This window comes from Rhamphochromis longiceps, linkage group LG5 (genome assembly GCF_057381845.1).
Source record: "Rhamphochromis longiceps isolate RC_006_pf linkage group LG5, R_longiceps_female_GT1.1, whole genome shotgun sequence".
Lineage (NCBI taxonomy): Eukaryota > Metazoa > Chordata > Actinopteri > Cichliformes > Cichlidae > Rhamphochromis > Rhamphochromis longiceps.
The window spans coordinates 16,414,961-16,434,129 of record NC_140561.1 but is presented as its reverse complement, the minus strand read 5'-3'; the positions used below and the strand labels follow the sequence as shown (position 1 = coordinate 16,434,129).

General features: G+C 38.9%; 1 protein-coding gene across 1 annotated transcript in view; it reads left to right on the top strand.

Annotated features, from left to right (window-relative positions):
• Positions 1 to 19,169, top strand: part of dlgap4b (discs, large (Drosophila) homolog-associated protein 4b) — a 140,179-nt gene that overhangs the window by 21,949 nt on the left and 99,061 nt on the right. Inside the window, exon 2 of the mRNA XM_085406139.1 lies at positions 13,220 to 13,286. The gene's annotated coding sequence lies outside the window, so the exon portion shown is untranslated. The remainder of the gene's footprint in view (positions 1 to 13,219; positions 13,287 to 19,169) is intronic.

Here is a 19,169-nt window from a genome sequence, read left to right as displayed (position 1 = left end):
CAGTCGACCATGAACTCCTCTGCATGTTCAGACCTCAACCTGACTGAACAGAAGCTGTCCGTGAATGAATGTCTGCAAACCTCAATGAACTGAACTGTGGACCAAAATTCCTTCATACAGAAAACAATCACTTCAAGTTATTGCTGCTAAAGGTGATTCTACAAAATACTGAATCATTGGGTGCATTTAGTTTTTGATATGACCGCATAAAGTCCTATGAAAAACATTCTTTTTCACAGGACTATATGTGTAATTTGGGGAGAAGAACCCAGTAAGATTTGGCACACGAATGTGCAGTTCTCAGCTCGTCAGAGGATATTTTAGCATCTTTCAGCCATTTGTTTTGGTTTTCTCGCCCACACCTTTTATATTTTGGTTCTTTCTCACGTCTTTCATGAGCACTGCTAGCAAAAAAGCAAGTTTGAATTCCTAATACCAGCAAACAGACACTTTACTCTGCTTACTCAGCACCATATGAGTGACTCAAAACTTCCTATACTATAAATCCATATTCCTCTTTGAATGACTAAGGGAGTCTCAATAAGAGTTGAGTGAATATTAGATTTACATTAAAAATGTAGTTTCAAGTTCTATGAATGTTAATGTTGCACCTTGTTTGTTTGACTTATGACCTTTATGGAACAGCAATGAATCCATCCGGTAGTGAGCTTGTTCTGTCCTATAAGTCCAATAATAGTAACAGTAATACATGCTGCAATTACAAATGGAAATGGTACATTATAAACAATAGATTACATTTCTGACTCACTTGTGAGAAACGATATGTGGTACAATTTTGGGTTTATTTGACTCAAGATTAAACTGTTGCAGTCTGGCTCAAAGTTAAACACTCTGATTTCTGCTGTAGTCTGAAGTAAAACTCAGCAGCTTGCTGCACCTGAGGGAGTCAATGAAAGAGGCAGCCACAAGTGTTTCTTTCTAAAATAGTTTATTAAAAATGAATTTGGCCAGTGGCTTTTTTGCCTTAACATCTGTTCTCTTTTTTTCTCCTTCTTTGACTGGGGTTCAGTAGATACTGTGGTCCTCTGATGGTAATGTATACCGCAATCGTTCATGTAGCACACATATGTAGGCTATGCACTGCACAAATAAACACATATATCGAACATAGTCTCTGTCATAGATCAAGTACTACCGTGTTTCTTTTATTTACTTAAGTATATCCTGTAAATATACATTTAGATTTAGAATCAATGCCTAGAAAAAAGGATGGCCCTAATATTGACAGGCAGCTGTGAATGTCTGCCTACGTCTGTGTGAGTGACGCATTGCAGACCTGATTGAATCTCACATACAAAACAACCAGTGGGCAGAAAATTTGTCAGTGAAAAAGCATGTTTTCCTTTTTTGGAATTCAAATGACTTTATGCTACTGAGTGTTCTCCTCTTTATGTATGTGAAATAGAGAATAACCGTGTCACACTGGAAAGGCAACACGAATTTCTTGTTTTTTACCCTTTTATCTTTGAATGATTTTCATGTACGTGCCACAGCTGGATTGTGAAATCATAACACGGATCAGAGCAGCTAAAGACAAGAAACTAATTGCTTATCAGCCCATTTTCGTACAAAGAGAAAAGCTCTTGCTGTGTACAAGCACATAGGTATATAAACCGTAGCTGCATTTGCGCTTTCAGTTTTTCTCACCTTATCAATTTTTGATCAAGGCTGCAACCGAATTTCCAACCGCATTTCTGCCACTAAGAGGTTTAAAACAACAAGAAATATGTGTTAACCACATAGAGACAAACGAAAATGTATTTATTCATCTTCTGCATGAAGACGGTCCAATCTAGTACTTTTATTTACTCTGCTCAAATCAGTGTTTACAGTTGATGCACATTAGCATGTGACAGAGTTTCAGGCATATTCAGCTGAGTAAACTACTGCTGGACAAAGTAAGCAGTGTGTCATCGTTTAATATGACACACACTTATTTGCTATCTTCCTCTAAGTGTTTTGGAAAAGGGGTCTAACTTCAGTACAAGGAGAGAAGATTTATTCTTTGGCCATGAAGACATTTGCCCCAGTCCAAGAATGCTATATCTCATTTTGGAAATTAGACTTATGGGTCTTTCAAAGCTGTTTAAAACAATAAACATATAACCTGGCAACTGATTTAAATGAAATACATATTAATCAGGACAAGAGCTATGCTTACCCTAGAAATCATGAAGTAACAAATCCAGAGAGACAGAGAATGACAGAGATGGCGAGTGCAAGTATCATAGTAATTTGAACCTGAGTGATGGGACTGTGAATCTGGAGTCAGAGAAAACACATCTGTAATGAATCTGCCTTCACCCCGTTGCTTTCTCATACTGCCTTTTCCTGTTGCCCCTCCCATCCCCCCTCTCTCTCCATAAGCATTATCCAGCTGGATGCCGTCTCCATGGCAATTCTTATGGATCCTTTTGACAAGGTCACCTTCACTTGAGAGAAAAAGTCAATAAGAAAAGAAGGCAGATGGCATCTTTAGGATACATAGAAAATAATATATTTTGTTAAATTTAAGTCTGTGATTAACAAGAAGAAAATGAGGAGAGAGGAAGATGATGGGTTTCTTACTGGGGAAGAAAGATGTCAAAGGAGATGGAAGAAGATGGTGGAAAACAACAGAAGAGAAGAGAGGGATGGGGGAAGGGCACATAAACAAATAGATCCGTTAGCAAATCTCAGACTGGAGAACTGTGCTTAGTCCACAAGGAATAAGGGAAAAAGGGGGGGAAGGGGGGAAAGCCACTCATTAGTTCACTCTTTTCTTACACACACATTCTTGGATAAAGCTCCAGATTACCTGGGAGCAAATTACCAGATGGATGTGAAGATGCCAGCTGGCAGTTGGGATAACATGGTTTTTCTCATACGCGCACATACTCCGTCATGTTTCACTGCACCTTGCCTCCATCCGCCAGGGCCATTCATCATGCTAAAGTTAACCCACTTTGACTCGACCTGGCTGTGGCCACAGCCTGTACCCCCTGCAGAGACTGCTGGAGGTTGCCATCGCCTAGGGACATCAATATTTCAGGCTCTCTCAGCACTCTCGCTCACACGGGCCACTCGCAGCCCAAGGGGAGGTGTTGATGGAGAGACAGAGGCAGGGAGAAGGTTAGAGCTGGAGACTCATAAAGAAAGGTAAATTACAGTGTGAGGGATGAGGTGGCAGAAGCCATGAGAGAGGTGAGAGGATATGATGCAAAAATTATAGTGTGCAACTTGAACAAATGAATAAGGATGCTAAAAAGAGGGGGATGGAAGAATCACTAGGGTGGGTGAATGACATTAGGTTGATAGACGAGGGAGCTGCTTAACACATATTGTTTCTGTTTTCTTTTTGGGTAGAAGCTGCTGCAAGAAATGAACAAAAGAGAGGAATACTGTAATGGGGATGATGGGAACAATTTCTGCATTTATGAACTGAAAATCCATTTGTCTGAGAATTAAGCGGTCAGTTATCTCTTGAAAATGAGGTAACCTACAGATAAAAGACAGATGAAGAGATTAAAAAACAGGATGAATCGAGAGGAGCTTCACCAGATGCTAATGCATGCCCCATCTGACTGCGGATGACAGAAAGCCTCCTGCCCTCTCCTCCTCCTCACCCTCTTGTCCTTTTGTCTCTGTGTGAAAAAGCTGCAATAGCCAACTGTTGCTACGACTGCAGCTGTTGCCACAATGGTGGTCATTAGTGGGGTTGTTACCATAGCAAGGAGTCCCATGGGCAATCAGATGAGAGACACTCTTAGCTCAATGATGGCTGATACACTGAAGTTGGTTTTAGGTGTATTTTTCCAAGCAGTCATCATGGTGATTTATAGTTCTCTAAGCAATATGATGTTATCATTGATCTAATACTGAGTGAATATTTCCAGTGACCAGTGATTTGTCTGCACTGGTTAGGCTGGATAAGCCATTGTACATCACATGGCAGTATGCGATTGTGTAACGTTTGGGCACATTTCACAGTTCAATATCTTATAGAACCTGTATTCTGTATGACTTTCTCGATCTCTCACATGCTTGCGGAGGAATTTTACCCTACTCTAGATTTTTGCCTCGTTTCATTTGCTGGCATTCATTTATAATGCTCACTTAAGGTGCCGACACAGCGTTTCAGTCAGGTTGACATTTGGACTTTGATCCTATTCATAACCCTGGACAGCACCTTGATTCCTTTCTTTTTGAGAGGTTCTTTTGTAGATTTGCTGTGCTTTGGATCATTGTCCTGTTGCATGACCCAGTTTGGGCCAAGTATTAACAGTTGTACAGATCATATTTCCCTCTAGAGTACATAGGTATACAGAGAAGTTTGTGGTCGACTTGAAGAGTGCAAGGTGCCCATCTCCTGGGGCTGCAAAACGAGACCAAATCTTCACCTCTCCACCACCATACTTGACAGTCAGTTTGAAGTGTTTGTGCTGACATGTTTCTGTGCTAAACATCTCCACTCTAGCCTCATCTGTCAGAAGCACATTGTTGCTGAAGTTTTGTGGTTTGTTCAGAGTCAACTTTGCGAGCCTAAGCCGGCTGCCATGTTCTTCTTAGAGAGTAGACTCTTTCTCCTGACAAGCCTTACAAGAAAGCTATACTTGTTCAGATATTTTCTAATTGTACTGTCATGAACTTTGACATGTTACATACTAGCTGAGGCCTGTAGAGTCTGAGATCTAACGGTTGAGTTTTTTCTAGTTTTTTTGAGGCATTGCATGGTCTGACCTCAGAGTGAATTTGGTGGTAGATCCATTTCTGGAAAAACTGGGAGCAAATTAGCTAAAAAGCTCAAGGCTGCTTTGCTTATGATCAGTTAATCAAATGCATCTCATTAGCAGTAGCTGGGTGCTGCTTATCCTCTTACTTCCAATGCAAGCAGTAATGATGTAGTTAGTTTTTCACAGGACAGCATAGATCCTATGCATCCTATAACTTGGTAAGTGGACTGATTATACTACTTTTCTGATTCTGGAGTACTCAAAGGGGCGACTTCAATCGTGAAACTGATTAAGCTGATCGGCTTTTCTGTCGCGAGTCCGTCTCTCTTGTTTGTTTATCACCCACTTCGCGCCAGAAAGAGGAAACCAGCAGCTGAACAACAGCAGCACGTTTAAGCTTGATAATCTGTCGTTAGAATTTATTTAATATTACTTTGTACACCAGGATCTTTTTCTACATAGCTGACGCTGGTAACTGTGCAGGGGCAGATCTAGCAAAGTTTAGCCAGGGGGGCCGATAGGGCATTAACAGGGGAAAGGGTGCACAAAGATATACTTTTCTTTCTTATTCTCATTTAAAATGTCTAGCTTTTAATAATGAATTATCTGAATCTTATACCCAAAGTTTTAATCTGATGTAAAATGAATAGAAGTCCATTACTGTATATAGTAACTATTAAGTCTAATATACCCTAGTAAGCTATACTACTTTTTCCTTTGGGAAGGTACCATCTGTGCAGTCTGCAGTTCTGTTGAAGAAAGATGTTGAATCTATTTAATTATTTGAAAAATAATTTAATTCTGTGCATTTTTTTCACACTGCATCAAATTAAAGTTGATTACGTCGATTAAGCATCATAAGGTGGAGGGTGGTTCCCTATTTTTTTTTTTTGCTGGGAGTTTGGAACCCTATTAGTTAGGTTGCTTACTCTTTAAAATACCAGAATAGGGAGAATAGACAGTATTGCTGAACTATGAAATATTTTGGGTGCAGTGTATTTTTTGCATACAGGTATAACAGAATAGCTTTAGTGTTTTATTTTTTAAAACTTGAGTTTGAACTTATACAAAATGCAGCAAGATATTAAAAAAACAGTTTTATTTATTAAAAACCACTTTATCGGATTCATATCGGTATCGGCCGATATCCAAATTTATGGTATCGGTATTGTCATGATCTGGTTATAGGGACTCAAACGCAGAGCGGTTAGATGTCTCCAAAATGCAGTTTATTTACAGTTCCAGTGCACAATATATATACAGTGAAGGGAATCCAAAACTCCAGGGAATCACAGGGTAGCTCTCTCACACTTGCTCACGTCTTCTTGCCCACACTCACACACGTTCACATGGCAGGGAGGTCGCAGGTCCGGGGGGGAAGGTCTGAAGCAGAAGAGAAGGGAAGTCACAAACTAATCACGAAGCACAAGTCCACAGGAGCTGTGAGAACACTAACGTCAGTAGTACAATCATCCAGCGACGAGAGGATCTGTGTTCCATCCTCAAATAGTGCTCCCGGTGATGACATTGTTGTTGTCAGGTGTGTGGGCCAAGGGCGGGAGCCCACAGTGAGCTCCACCCAGGCAGAGAGGGAGAGAACCGAAACAGCAAATGTAGCCTTGTGGGGCCGGCCGGGCAGGCACGGAGACCATGACAGGTATCGGACATAAAAAAGTGGTATCGTGCCATCTCTAATACAAATACAGGCCATTTACCATTTATACAACATGGCTGATTCATCCATATTCACCCATTATACTTAACCCTTGTGTGGTGTTCGTATTTTTGTTACTCAGCCAGTGTTCATGGGTCTGGTGGACCCGCTAGAGTTTTGGCTTTCCAAATTAACACTATCAAACAATTTTATGTTAAATTACTCAACAGATGTTTACTTCATCCCAATTACAAGACATATGAACAGCAAACATGGTTAATTTTTTCCCTTTACCTTTGTTAGATCACATTTATGAATTAATGTGCTTCTCGTTTTTCTTTTATATAAAATGTTATAAATAAATCAGTTATAATCAAGTGGAGTGAGTGGAAAGACACAACACATTTACACGTGAAAAAATAATTAATTGTTTAATTTTTCTTTTGAAAAAAACTGAACACGGGTCTCACAGACCCGAACACCATACAAGGGTTAAATGGTTTCTATCTACCAGTCATACTCCGATGGATGCATCAGAAAAAAAAACTTGGGGTTAGTATCTTGCCCAAGGATATTTGGTATGCAGACTGGAGCAGCCGGGGATCAAACCACCAAGTTTCTGATCAGTAGATGGCTCTAACTATCCAGCCTAGCCATCCCTATCCCAACTCTCTATCCCCGACTTCTATTTCACCCCGACTTCTTCAAACAACTACATCAGAGTCATCTCCAATTCTACTAGTCTTCTTAAGGGCACAGCAAAGCTTTGAAGTTTTAGTGAGTAGTGAGACAGAGAGCGATTGTACCAGTGGTCACAGAGTGAATGGTAAAAGTAAGTGGTGTTAATTTGAACAAGGCCGTGAAAATGAGGGACATATTTTTCTGATTGTTTCATGTGTTAAATTATAAAGCACAATGAAACACACCCTCCTCTGCAAAACCCTGAGGCAAGGTGCCGCATTGCAGAATTTTGTTTAATTGCTGTCTAACTGCAAGCTTGATCCACGTTTCGCTGCTCTGTGTGTGAGGCCAGTGGTTGACTGGGTATTTCACTCAAAACCAGAAATTGCATCTTCAGGGGGACCCAAAAGAGCAAATCCTGTTCACCAGGCTTGTTAACATTCATCGTCTCAGAACCGTAAATGCCTCTAAGAGTTTTCACAGTAATCACTGTATAAGATGCTGTATCTTCTATTGTGTCTTGCCTTTTGTTATCTTACCATTTAAAAGGTTTTAAACATAATAAAGAAAAACTCTTACAATAGCATCAACATTTGTCAGCATTGATGGACTAGCTAAAGAAAGTATGCCACAGCAAGGTCACTTATAGGGGACAAGAAGTAGAGCAGGAAGTAGAGCAAGAAAGTAGCACTCACATAGCAAAGCAGCCTTTTGCAGTATTCTCTCAGGAGCGAGCTTCAGCAAGTGACATTTGATCACAATAGGGATAGCCAAACATTGCTGTTCAGAACAAAGGAAAAATATGAGAGCAAACTGAGCACTCTGCCCTGTAATTTAATGTAACCATGGAGCAAAGTGAGTGTGGTTGATTAAAAAAAAATACTCTATGTTTTGCTTACATGACTAACAGATGTAATGACCACATAGTCACCTAGTGGAAAAATTAGCATCATAGTGATCTTAACATGTGTGGGTGACAGTGAGCCCAGTAGTGGTGGTGACGGTGATGTACATGTGTTTTCTATCTACAAATCCTTTTCAAACAAATAGATAGATAGATAGATAGATAGATAGATAGATAGATATCATACGTATGTACAGTTTACTATATACTGCAGACAGAAACAAATGAGACAGGAATATGATGTGATGTTTATGTATTTGAAAACAGAATTTTTGGCATCAGTGTCTCAGTGGGGTATTCTCTGCTGGCATTACGCCTTTTGTTATGTGATAGTGAAAATGAAAAGAGCAGGATTAAGGAGAGGAGGGGAGCGTGTTGATTGTTTATTTGCAAAGCAGCTCCTCCAGTCAGATCAAAGCAGGATTGTGAATGATCAACTCCCAGCATGCAAAAAAGATAAGAGAAAGAAAATCTGACATATGAAAAGCAATGTGTGCGCAGGGTTTATGAGAAAGCAATTAGACAGAGTGGCAAAAAAAAAGTTTTGTGGGTGAACAATAAGAGGCAGAAGAGATGAATGAGTGATCACAAAGACCAGGGGCTGATGAGCAGCAGACATGCTATGCGACCTGCAATGAAATGTTTAGATCTTGCTCAGAGACGCTGCCTCCAAGCCAAAAGTGTGTCACAGGAAAGCTGAGCTAATTCAGCAGGATAATGTTGCTTCAGTGAGTTTCTGCTGCATTCAGGCCTCCTGGTTAGCACTTACTGTTACTGTTTGTGCAGTTCAAGCTGCGAGAAACCAGAACACCGTGAACTACAATGAGGAGTTTAGCTTGTACACGGGCGAGCCAGCCCTGCAGCAAAACTCTGCTGGGAGGATCTGCACTCGTCACTAAACACTGCTCAGTCACTTGAAATTGTTTTTTTTTTCCTCCCCATGTGACCCTAAGAGCTCCAGAGGCTGGCAGTGCACCATAATTCAAAATGCAAAAATCAAAGCCTTGTGCACTCTCCAAGATCAATGTTATATTGGCAGAATTAATGACCTCAATATATGCAGTAGTGTATATGCAGTAGTGTAAAGCCAATGTATTAGCCATCACATTATTGTTTCTTATTCATGCAGCTTTTGTTTTTCAACTTGGATGAACACTGCGGTACTGACCTCATTTATAATACGTTTGAGCAATGATCAGTCGTTTCCCAAAATCAACGCAATATATCAGCATACAACTAACTATATTATATACTAGAGGCTGGAATGATGTGTAATCTAAATGCAAATCTGAATGAGATATTAGACATATTATGAGCACTCTGAGCTCTTGACATACATATTTCTTCGTGAAATCATATACATAGTAATAGAACGTCATATATACATGTTTACTCATGGTTTTATGCATCTGGCTTCAGCTGTTAGCTGTTTTCCAGGCAAAGTTAACATAACATGGTCATCTTTATGTGCATGTTGGTAGAAAAAGATTTAAAAAAAAAGATCTGGTGGCCAAAAACACTTCCCTCATGCAAGCCCACTGAGTGTGAAGGGTTTTTTGGCCCTAGAAGATATGCTTCTCTGTCTTGTTTATGCTGTTTGTAATATTACTTTGGTGAAAAGGTTAATTACAGTTTCATGAATGCTACAGACACGTTGATTATGGCTTGAAGGCTGTCAGTTATGCTTCAGGAAAAATTTGGAGGGAGTTGGAAGTATTTGACATTTCTATGTGTGTGCGTGTGTGTGTGTGTGTGGGGGGGGGGGGGGTGTGAACTCATTCACTCATGCAAATTTTGTCACAGGGAACTTACTGTGGCACATTAACACACATGAAATGCACAAATGACCCGTGGCTAATGAAAGATGAACCCAAGGGAGCAGACTTAATTTATGCTTGAAGTAGTTCAGGGTTAGGCCTGAGGTGTTGGCCTTAAAGTTACTGATCAGCCCTACCTCTGTGGCTCATCACGGCCACATGATGTGGGGGCAAATAAAATAAACAATGTGCAACTCTGGAGCCGTGTCGTTCTCTTTCATGGAACTTAAATGTAAGAACAAGAAAAAAAGAAAAAACCTTTGCAGGTGAGCAACATAATCTTCACATTTTTTACATCTCACAAAGCCAGTGTGAGGGTTTATTGTTGAAATACTAAGAAGTTAAACTTTCAGCAGTAAATACTTGATTAGAAATTCAAGTAATATGAGTTGAAGTCAAGTTTACCTTGAACTGCTATTTTTCAGTCATTTGGACCTTAAACGGTGGCTGTGCTTACGTAATAGAGAAACTGCTAAATTTAACAGCTTAATACATTACTTGGCCTCCACCAACAGCAAACAACAAATCATTTAACGAATACTAAAGACACAATATGTACTTTTCATTGTCTCAGTAGCAGATGATTAATTCCACCGTGAACTGTTGAAACTCTAACATTGTAAAATGTGCATATACCACTGTCTTGGTTCTGTTATTTTTCCAATACCTGCTGGGTTATATTCATATTCAAAACAAGAACTATCAGAAATTCCTTATAATCCAGTTATTGCAGCAATAAAAATGAAACAAAAATTAAACGTATAAAACAACAACAAAAATCAAAGATACTGTGCTCTGATCCAGTGTTTCAGACTCTTGAGTCTCTAAATTAGGGAACGGTTTACCAGCTTCCAGACTACTGTACTCTGGGTGAATACAGTGTTTATTAGTCCCTTGGTAATAGTTGTAGTAATAGATAGTGCATAGATCACTCCAGACATTACCAAGAAGTTCATCAGCAGTTCTTTGGAGATCTCGACAAAGTCACGTAGAATGACTTTCACAGGCTGGTAATCAACGTGTAACAAACGCTGGTAATGGATTACTATAACCAGGGCTGCTGCATCATCTCAGATCTGGCTCATCAGATCTAAGATGAATGAATGAGAGAGAGTGGTCGCAAACTAATCCACTAACTCACAAGATGGTTTTATGACAAGCCGTCTCTCCAATTCATCATCTTCATCGGAAAGGTGGTTTACGCTAGTTGAGACCCAGACGATTCTGCAAATTTTCATAATTATGTCTTTAAGCAGCTTTTGGTGTGTAGTAGTTATGTTACAACATGTAGGACAAAAAATTAAGTTCACAGTGTGGTTCATAATATCAAGAGTATGTTAGGAGAAGGTCAGGAGAGAGATATACCACTGAGTATCTGCAGCCGTCTCTAGAACATGATGGAGGCTGTGTCATGTTTGATGCTGGGTTTCAGCCAGTGGTGTTGGGGATCGTGTCAAAATTGATGGAATTATAAACACAGAAAAGTGCCTTCAGATTTTGATTGTGATCCACCATAAAATACTAGAAGGCAACTAATTGGAAACACCTTCGTGGCGATGATCCTAAACACACTGCCAATGCAGTAAAAGTATTGCAAGATAGAAAAACACAGAATGGAAAATTATAAGTCATGCACTGGACTCCCTTGAGCTCGGACCTCAGCATCATTAAAGCAGTGTGGCATCGTGTTAGGTCCAAAGAAGAGCTCTTTAATATCTTTTAAGAAACCAGGAGAATTATTCCTGAATGCTATTTAAAGAAATTACAAGAACGCTTGTCTAACAGTCTTCTGTAGTGATGAACTATAGCATCGCTGTAATTCTCCTTCTCCTGTCTTTTGTGCAATATTCATTCATTTTCTCTAGCATTTAGGCTGTATTGCATCAAAGTCATAGTCACTTACAGAACTGTGATTGTGCCAGCAGTCACATCCAGTGTCTGATTTTGAAGACCTTGCAGCTGTTTTAGCAAGAACAGTAACTTAATGGCTGGATGTAATGAGGTCTGCTCTACAGTGTAGCAGACCCAGCTGAAACACTTCAGTCCTCCTCAGAAAAGTATCAGTTATATATTCCACTTTGTCACTTGAAACAGTCGTCTGTTTTGCACAACACCGGGCTGATATAGATGTAGTCGGTGAGTTTTTATTTATTTCTTTATTTTTTACAGTTTTCCTTCAGATAATTTGGCAGATTTATTGCAGCAATTACGGTTCTCAGCTCTCAGGGTGCATTTCCTAAATCAGGCGGTCTGCAATACAGCAACAAAGCATGAGTGAATCACTTCCTGTGTGAATGTCCCTGAAAAAGCCAGGCCACCAGATCAGGGAACACTCCGTCACTCCATTTTCACAAATTGTCACTGAACTCACACCAAATATTCCCCCTCGGGAATCAGAAAAGAGCTTACATCCACTGCTTCTTCCTGTATTTTGTTATCTTTTCCTCGCTGGGCCACCACATATCCTTATTCCTCTTCCGTGACACTGCTGTTTCCTCTGTAAAATGTTTATCTGAGGAAGTCCCTCCATGTTCACAGTTGTTTCTTTATTGCACTCAAGCTCTCTAAATACATTTGACAATACTTGGACTCGTGGCTCACAGCCGTGACAATTAGATGGACTGTGAAAATGTCAGAAACATTTTTGACTCTGCTTTGGTAGCAGATGCATACACATTATTACAATTATGCCTAGTTATTTGCCTAAATGTACGCAAATACTAACAAAGAGTGAGAAATTCTTTATTCTCTCCTGATGTGCTCATGTAACAAACTGTTTTGAAAGATGTCTCACATTTTTTGACAACTTCAACCTATCTTTCAGAAGAAAAAAAGAAAAGTAAAGCTAGAGTGACACAGCAGTCTATATTTAGTGCCTTTTTAAAAAATATTTGGCTTTTAAATTTCTGTATGACTGTCGCAGCACAGAGTAAAGCTGAATTGTTTAAAGCGTTTTCTGTTGCAGGAATTCAAAAAAAGAAAAAGAGCTTCTTGTAATTGATGTACATAGTCAAATTACTGCTTTATAATTTTAGTGAGCAATTTGTTGAAGGCATATTGCATAAGCAGAAAAATATTTCTCCTGTTCTAGTTCCTGCAGATTTATTGCCTCCAGAAGCATTTTCCTAATCTAATCTTGGGTTTTTAATTAAAATATTTTATCTCTTAAGATGTGATGTTTTCTTATCTTCAAAGACTTATTGAATTTCTAAATGAATGGAACACAATAAGCAATATTGAAGAGAATGAAAAACATGAAGAAAGGGCAATAATAATGCTCACTTCTGCAAGTCAAAGTTAAGCTGTCTAGCGAAAGTCTGACAGAGTCTTAGAGGACTTGGCTCGTAACTTCATTTTCATCATACTATAAATTAAAATGACACAGTCTGTTATAATCCCTGAAGTTGATAAGGCATCTTTATTTTTACAGGATTTCTTCCTCTATGAGCCAGCTCTTCACTGACCTCAAAAACAAGCTCTTTGGCCGCCCCAGTGAGGTACAGTAGATCTACTTCTTTTTCCCTCCACCCCATCACCACTTTGATGTTCCGTCTTCATCTATTGCCTATTTTAGCATCTTATTGCCAGGAACAATATAAGTGCAGTACTAATGTGATGTTCGCTGTCTGGTTGCTGTTGTTGAATACATGAAAGCCGCTTAACCACCAGGAGAACTGGCTCATAAAGAGCTCCATAAAGACAGCACGCCTTGACCTTGCCTAGACTCATAGATCCTGAAGGCTGTGGGAGGCAGAACTTGTTGTCCTTTGCCGAGAATAATAAATCTCAGAGGGTGTGTGGTTGCTGAGGCTAAAACCCGATCAGAATAGAAATGTCAGAGTATTTGATTTTAAATCATTTGAATGTAACACGAGTACAGTAAGTATGCTAGTGTTGGATGAACATGAACAGACATGTTTTGTCATTTAGATGCTTGTACAGTGTTGCCCGCGAGCAGCAAGCATTGATGGAACGTAGCTGTGGTGCACAGCATCATGGCTACCCTCGCTCTTGCAGGGCTTCCCTGAGGTACAGCACTGACTGGACTGATGATTTCACACTGGATTAATTTCAGTCTGAGCACAAATCTCTTCTGCAGTGCTATCTATAGGAGAAAACTCCACCAAACAACCATGGGGAGGTACCTGAACGTCTTTATTCTGCTAGCAAAGGAAGAATTTGTGTATGATTAGATACATAGAGAGATTAAGAATGATGCTGGATTTCATAGTCAGTTCAAATGTGAAAGAAAGCAGATAGATTATGTTTTTTATTCTTTTGAACGTGCCAACAGAGAATAAGAAAATGTGCTTGAATGCCCTGTGAATGTGTATTTTGCTAACTTTGCAGCGTCATTAAATGTAGCTCCTTAGTTTTTGTACTCAAAGACACAAATCAATACCCTTCCTGCAGTTCCTGCATTAGTGATTTCTTTTTTCTTTTGCTTCACTGAGTTGCAACACAAACACACACAACAGTGGCCCATTCATTGGGGCATGCTGAAACATCAAAGGTGACAAGTTTAAAAGCCTAACTCTTTTGCAGTCTTACGAACAAAAAGATCTTTGATAAATGTTTGAACACATACTGCCCCCTGTATTGTACTGACTGCATTGAATCAATGTTGCCTAAGAAAAGTACACTGAAGGGAGGAATCATACAACTCCAATACCAGAAGAGTTGAGAAGCTGTGTAAAATGTAAACAAGACTGCAATAATTTGTATATCTCTATCCATCCATCAATCCATTCATTCTGTTTGTCTAATTCAGTGTCGTGGGGGGCTGAAGCCTATCTCAGCTGCCATAGGGCGAGAGTCTCAAATCTCACACGTTCATATTTTATTCACAATAGAAAATCAAATGTTTAAACTGAGAAAATGTTTAATTTGAAGATAAATGTTTGCTCATTTTGAATTTGATGAGAGCAACACATGCAAAGAGCAAAGTTGGGACAGGGCTATGTTTACCACGGTGTAGCATCTTCTCTGTATTTAACAAAAGTCTGCAAACATCTGGGAACTAAGGAGTTTAGTTGCTGGACATTTAGGAGAGAAATGTTGTCCTATTCAAGTCCGATATAGGATTCTAGCAGATTAACAGTCCGGGGCCTTCTTTGCTGTATTTTTCATTTCGTGATGGTCCAAATGTTTTTAGTTGACGAAAGGTGCTGCTTGCAGGCTATGCTGCTGTAATAGATGCAGTATGCACTTAGCATTGTCTTGATGAAATGTGCAAGATCTTACCTGAAAAAACATCCTCTGGTTAGGAGCATATTGCTCTAAAACCTTTCAACACTAATGCTGTCAATTCCAAAGGCAGTAATTCTGCTCTGTACCATCAAAAATGCAGGTTTTTGGAGATCGCTGTTTGGTCGTGTTGGCGAACATAAGACAAAACTCAGACCACTAAAATGTCAGCATTTTTCCAACACACGCTTTCTAATGATGCCCTCGCACATTTCAAACTAGAATGACTCACCTCACATTCTTAAATGGATTTAAAGCACATGAACAATGTGCGTTAGCAGAGAGAAAAACAAGATATGCCTGTTATATTTGACTTTACAAAAATCAGCCTCTTCTTAGTTAACAGATGTGCTTTGTCTCAATAATTTACATAATTCCCCTGTTTTCATTAACATAGTAAGACATGTAAAGTGCCTCTCTACTCACCATTTAGTATCCTCTTAGGATTTGATCCAGTATTGCTGTTTATTAATCACACAAACATTATATTGTTTGCTGTTAATATTGTGTTAATCAACGGCTGTAAGAAGCACCATCATATATAATACTGCATTTCATATTAGTGCTAATTAGATACATAAAATCACTGCATGCAAAATTTTATTTTGTCCATTATGTGAATTTAATTGGTGACAGTGAACAATCGAACACTCACACATTTGGAATTCAAATGGTTATTGTCATAAATGCATATGTTAATCGTGTGGATGCTGTCTGCAAAGATAAAGTGAATGCATTTATTCAGGATTGTTTATGTAAAACTAAAAGGGCAGAGCTGTTTGCGATTATCCAGGAGAAGCAACTGTATGTAACTCCATCAAATATTTGCCCTGTTAAACTGAACTGAGCGCACAGTAAACATGCTCAGATTTTCCTTGTGTTCTTTTTTCAGGGAAACACACTGTAGAGCATCAATGTTGAAATAGGGATTATGGCGTGTTTAGTTGGTTTCTTCACATCTTGAAACTGGGCCTCACTGCATAAAAGACAGCCTGCTTTCAGCCTGCAATCGATTACTTTGATCAGACTTGGTTTCAATTTTCTGTTTTTATTTCTGTTTCTGTTTTTATTAAGCGCTGTACTGATCTGTCAGAAGCAACTGACACGCTGACAACCTTTACAACTTTCTTATTCAAGACAAAACAGACACTGTATTCTAATGTGTGGCCAGGAATATCTTCCGCCCACTCTAAGATCTTCTAATATATTTCTTTTGTTGTTCTAAACTTAAACTAATTACACAGCATTGTAGATAATGGTGGAGAAAATTATGTGCCTCTCAGCTGTATACAGGAGCCCTAAGCCAAGGTTGCAGTCCTGCAGGGGATTTTGTGTCTCATGAGAACACTTTGTTCCATTAATTTGCATAGAGGCAATGGATTGGCTTTAATGGAGTTGCAGTACATCGCCTCACACAAGGTGATTTCATACAACTTGTTTTTAGAATGCTGAGTCTACTTCGGCCAAACGAACAGAAGTATTGCTGACACGATAAAAGGCACAGCTTCGCTTGTTTTAATAGTCACTGGGAACTATCCCTGTACAGTGAGTCATTAGATGTTTGCATCATTTTTTTATTATAAAATTTACATTAATATAATAGATTTAGTCTTCGCGCGTGTGTGTATGTGTGTGTTGAGCGAGAGTGCTGTGTGCACTGTGTCCAGTTTGTGTAGGCATGTGTTGTGTTGCATTAACATGGTTTAATCCTCACCATGGCTTATTGGATACAAATCCTTCCCAAAGCTTTTAAAGCTTCTGCCTTTTCATTTCTGTCTCTCTGCCTCTCTCCCTCCCTCTCAGTGTCTTCTTTCTTATTTTTAACCTTTTTTCCCAAAATCAACCTATGTGGGGGTTTGAATAGATTTTTTTTTTTTGACACAATGTTAATAAACCACTCCTGATGATTAGCTGACCTGCCATTGCCTGCATGCAGTATTGTCAAACCTAAGCGGTCATGATACAATTAATGAAAGTACATACACGTTGTAAACTTCAGTCTGTCTCTTTCCCTTTTGCTAATGTCTCTGTAAAAAAACGTCTGGGCAGCACAGAGAGTCTCTCTTACTCTGGACTACTTGTTTGACAACTTCTGCACGAATCACTAGCTTGTGCCTATCCCTGATTACCCTTTCGCTAGATATAGTTGTGTCTGTTTTAGAGCAGGGCGATATGACCAAAGATATTTATCACGATATACATTTGAAAATTTGCGATAACGATATAACTGACGATATAATTGACACTAGACAAAATACTTTACAACTCCACAACTTTATTAGTGCAAAATACCCCATCTATGTATTTTCACTTAAACAAGCAGCTGCTTTTTTATGTGCATTAAAGTCATATAAAAATTTAACAGTGCAAATTCCTTGCTGACAGTTTAACCAAAAGGCATTTCCAGTGGAAATTGGCAGACATACCCTGAGCATAACCATGTATAATATCCACAAAACTTAAAAAGAGGTTGGAAAAGAAATAGTAAAAACTTATATGTGATTACTCATGAAAGTCGCCGCTTTCTCATTAATTTCATACATTGTTTTAGTAAGTATCCAAAACATACAAGTTTCATTATATAATTTTTCAAGGGATCTTATATCTGTTTTCACTCTTATATGCTTTTCATACAAGTTTCACACAAGACAGGTACAAACTTTATAAGATTTATATATATCTTTTCCATATGGGACACAATACAGTAATATTATGTTGAAGCGCAGTACGTATCACTCCACGAGGCGCCTGCCTAATATAGCCGTAATGCTCCGACAATCCATCATGTGGTGCGGCTTCGTAGCTTAGCAAAGTCGCACTAAAACATTTGACAGATTTTCGAGCGCCATGTACATAAAATCGTTTCGAGGTCAGTAAACACAACCAGAATTCATACATAAGGCACACGGGATTATAAAGGGCACTGTCGATTTTCAGAAAAATCAAAGGATTGATTTTAAGTGTGCTGTATAATAACTGTAATAACGACGGCCTGCTAGCATGCGCTACCAAAAATAGTGCTTTGTTGTGTATCTGACGGACGAAAGCCTAACCAGTTCCACACCACTGAAGTTCCAGCATTTTTACAAACCAATTCTGGTTCATCTGTTTCATTTAACGATCCACTTTCGCTCTTCTCATTCTGCGTCGCCGCCATGTGCGTATGTAAACAAAGGCACTGCGCATGCGTGTTTTACCCATATTCTATCGCGATATGTCATTTTCCTATCGTTGCCCAAAATTACACCGGTATTACCGTGAATGGTATGATATAGCCCAGCCCTAGTCTGTTTCACTGTTTGCCATCATGAACCACCACCAGCTTTTATATCTCACAGACAGCTCTGCCTAAAAATGGAAATCACCAAAAATAGAAATACGTTTAATAGCAATGGTTTTATTCTGCTATTCTTTTTACTCATTATTCTCATTTGGTTATTTTGTGAAATGAGAAATTAATATCTGGGTAAATGTGCCTATTATTAACCCATGAGTTCTATTTTAATAACCTCACTTCCAATTAATGGTTCCCTTAAAAACCTCTATGATATGAATGATGTAACCTAATTACTGTGACGGTGATGGATGCTTCAGTTTCTCATGTGTGATCTCATTTCAGTTAACATTTGAAGAAAAAAAGTATGTTTAAATAGACATGCCGAGCCTCTATTAATATTATTTTAATGTATTAAAGAAACATTTACTATTGTTAGCATGTAACTGAGAAAAGGTCTCTGAAATGTCCAGATGATTACTATGAGAACCTAATGTAGGGCAACTGTGCATCTACAGATTATTAAAGAATACTTAATGCAAATAATAGGTTTATAATACAAGTAATTAATAGGTTTTAATCCCTGTGGCGTGAAATGAAACATTCATTTCAGGTGCATCACCTGATCCTGTAAATTACATCAGATCCTTTGTATTCTTACATCCTCATTCTATATGGAATTAATATCAAAGTCCCAGATAAAGTTCTCATCTCAAGGTAATTTTTTCACCCAAGTAATTTATTTATAAGCTCTGTCTTATCTGCCACACTTGGAGACTTTTGTAGATTATCCCACCGTATGGCTGCTCTGCCTGTTATTTTTATCACCACCGAGGAGTGCAGTCATGGAAGACAGGTT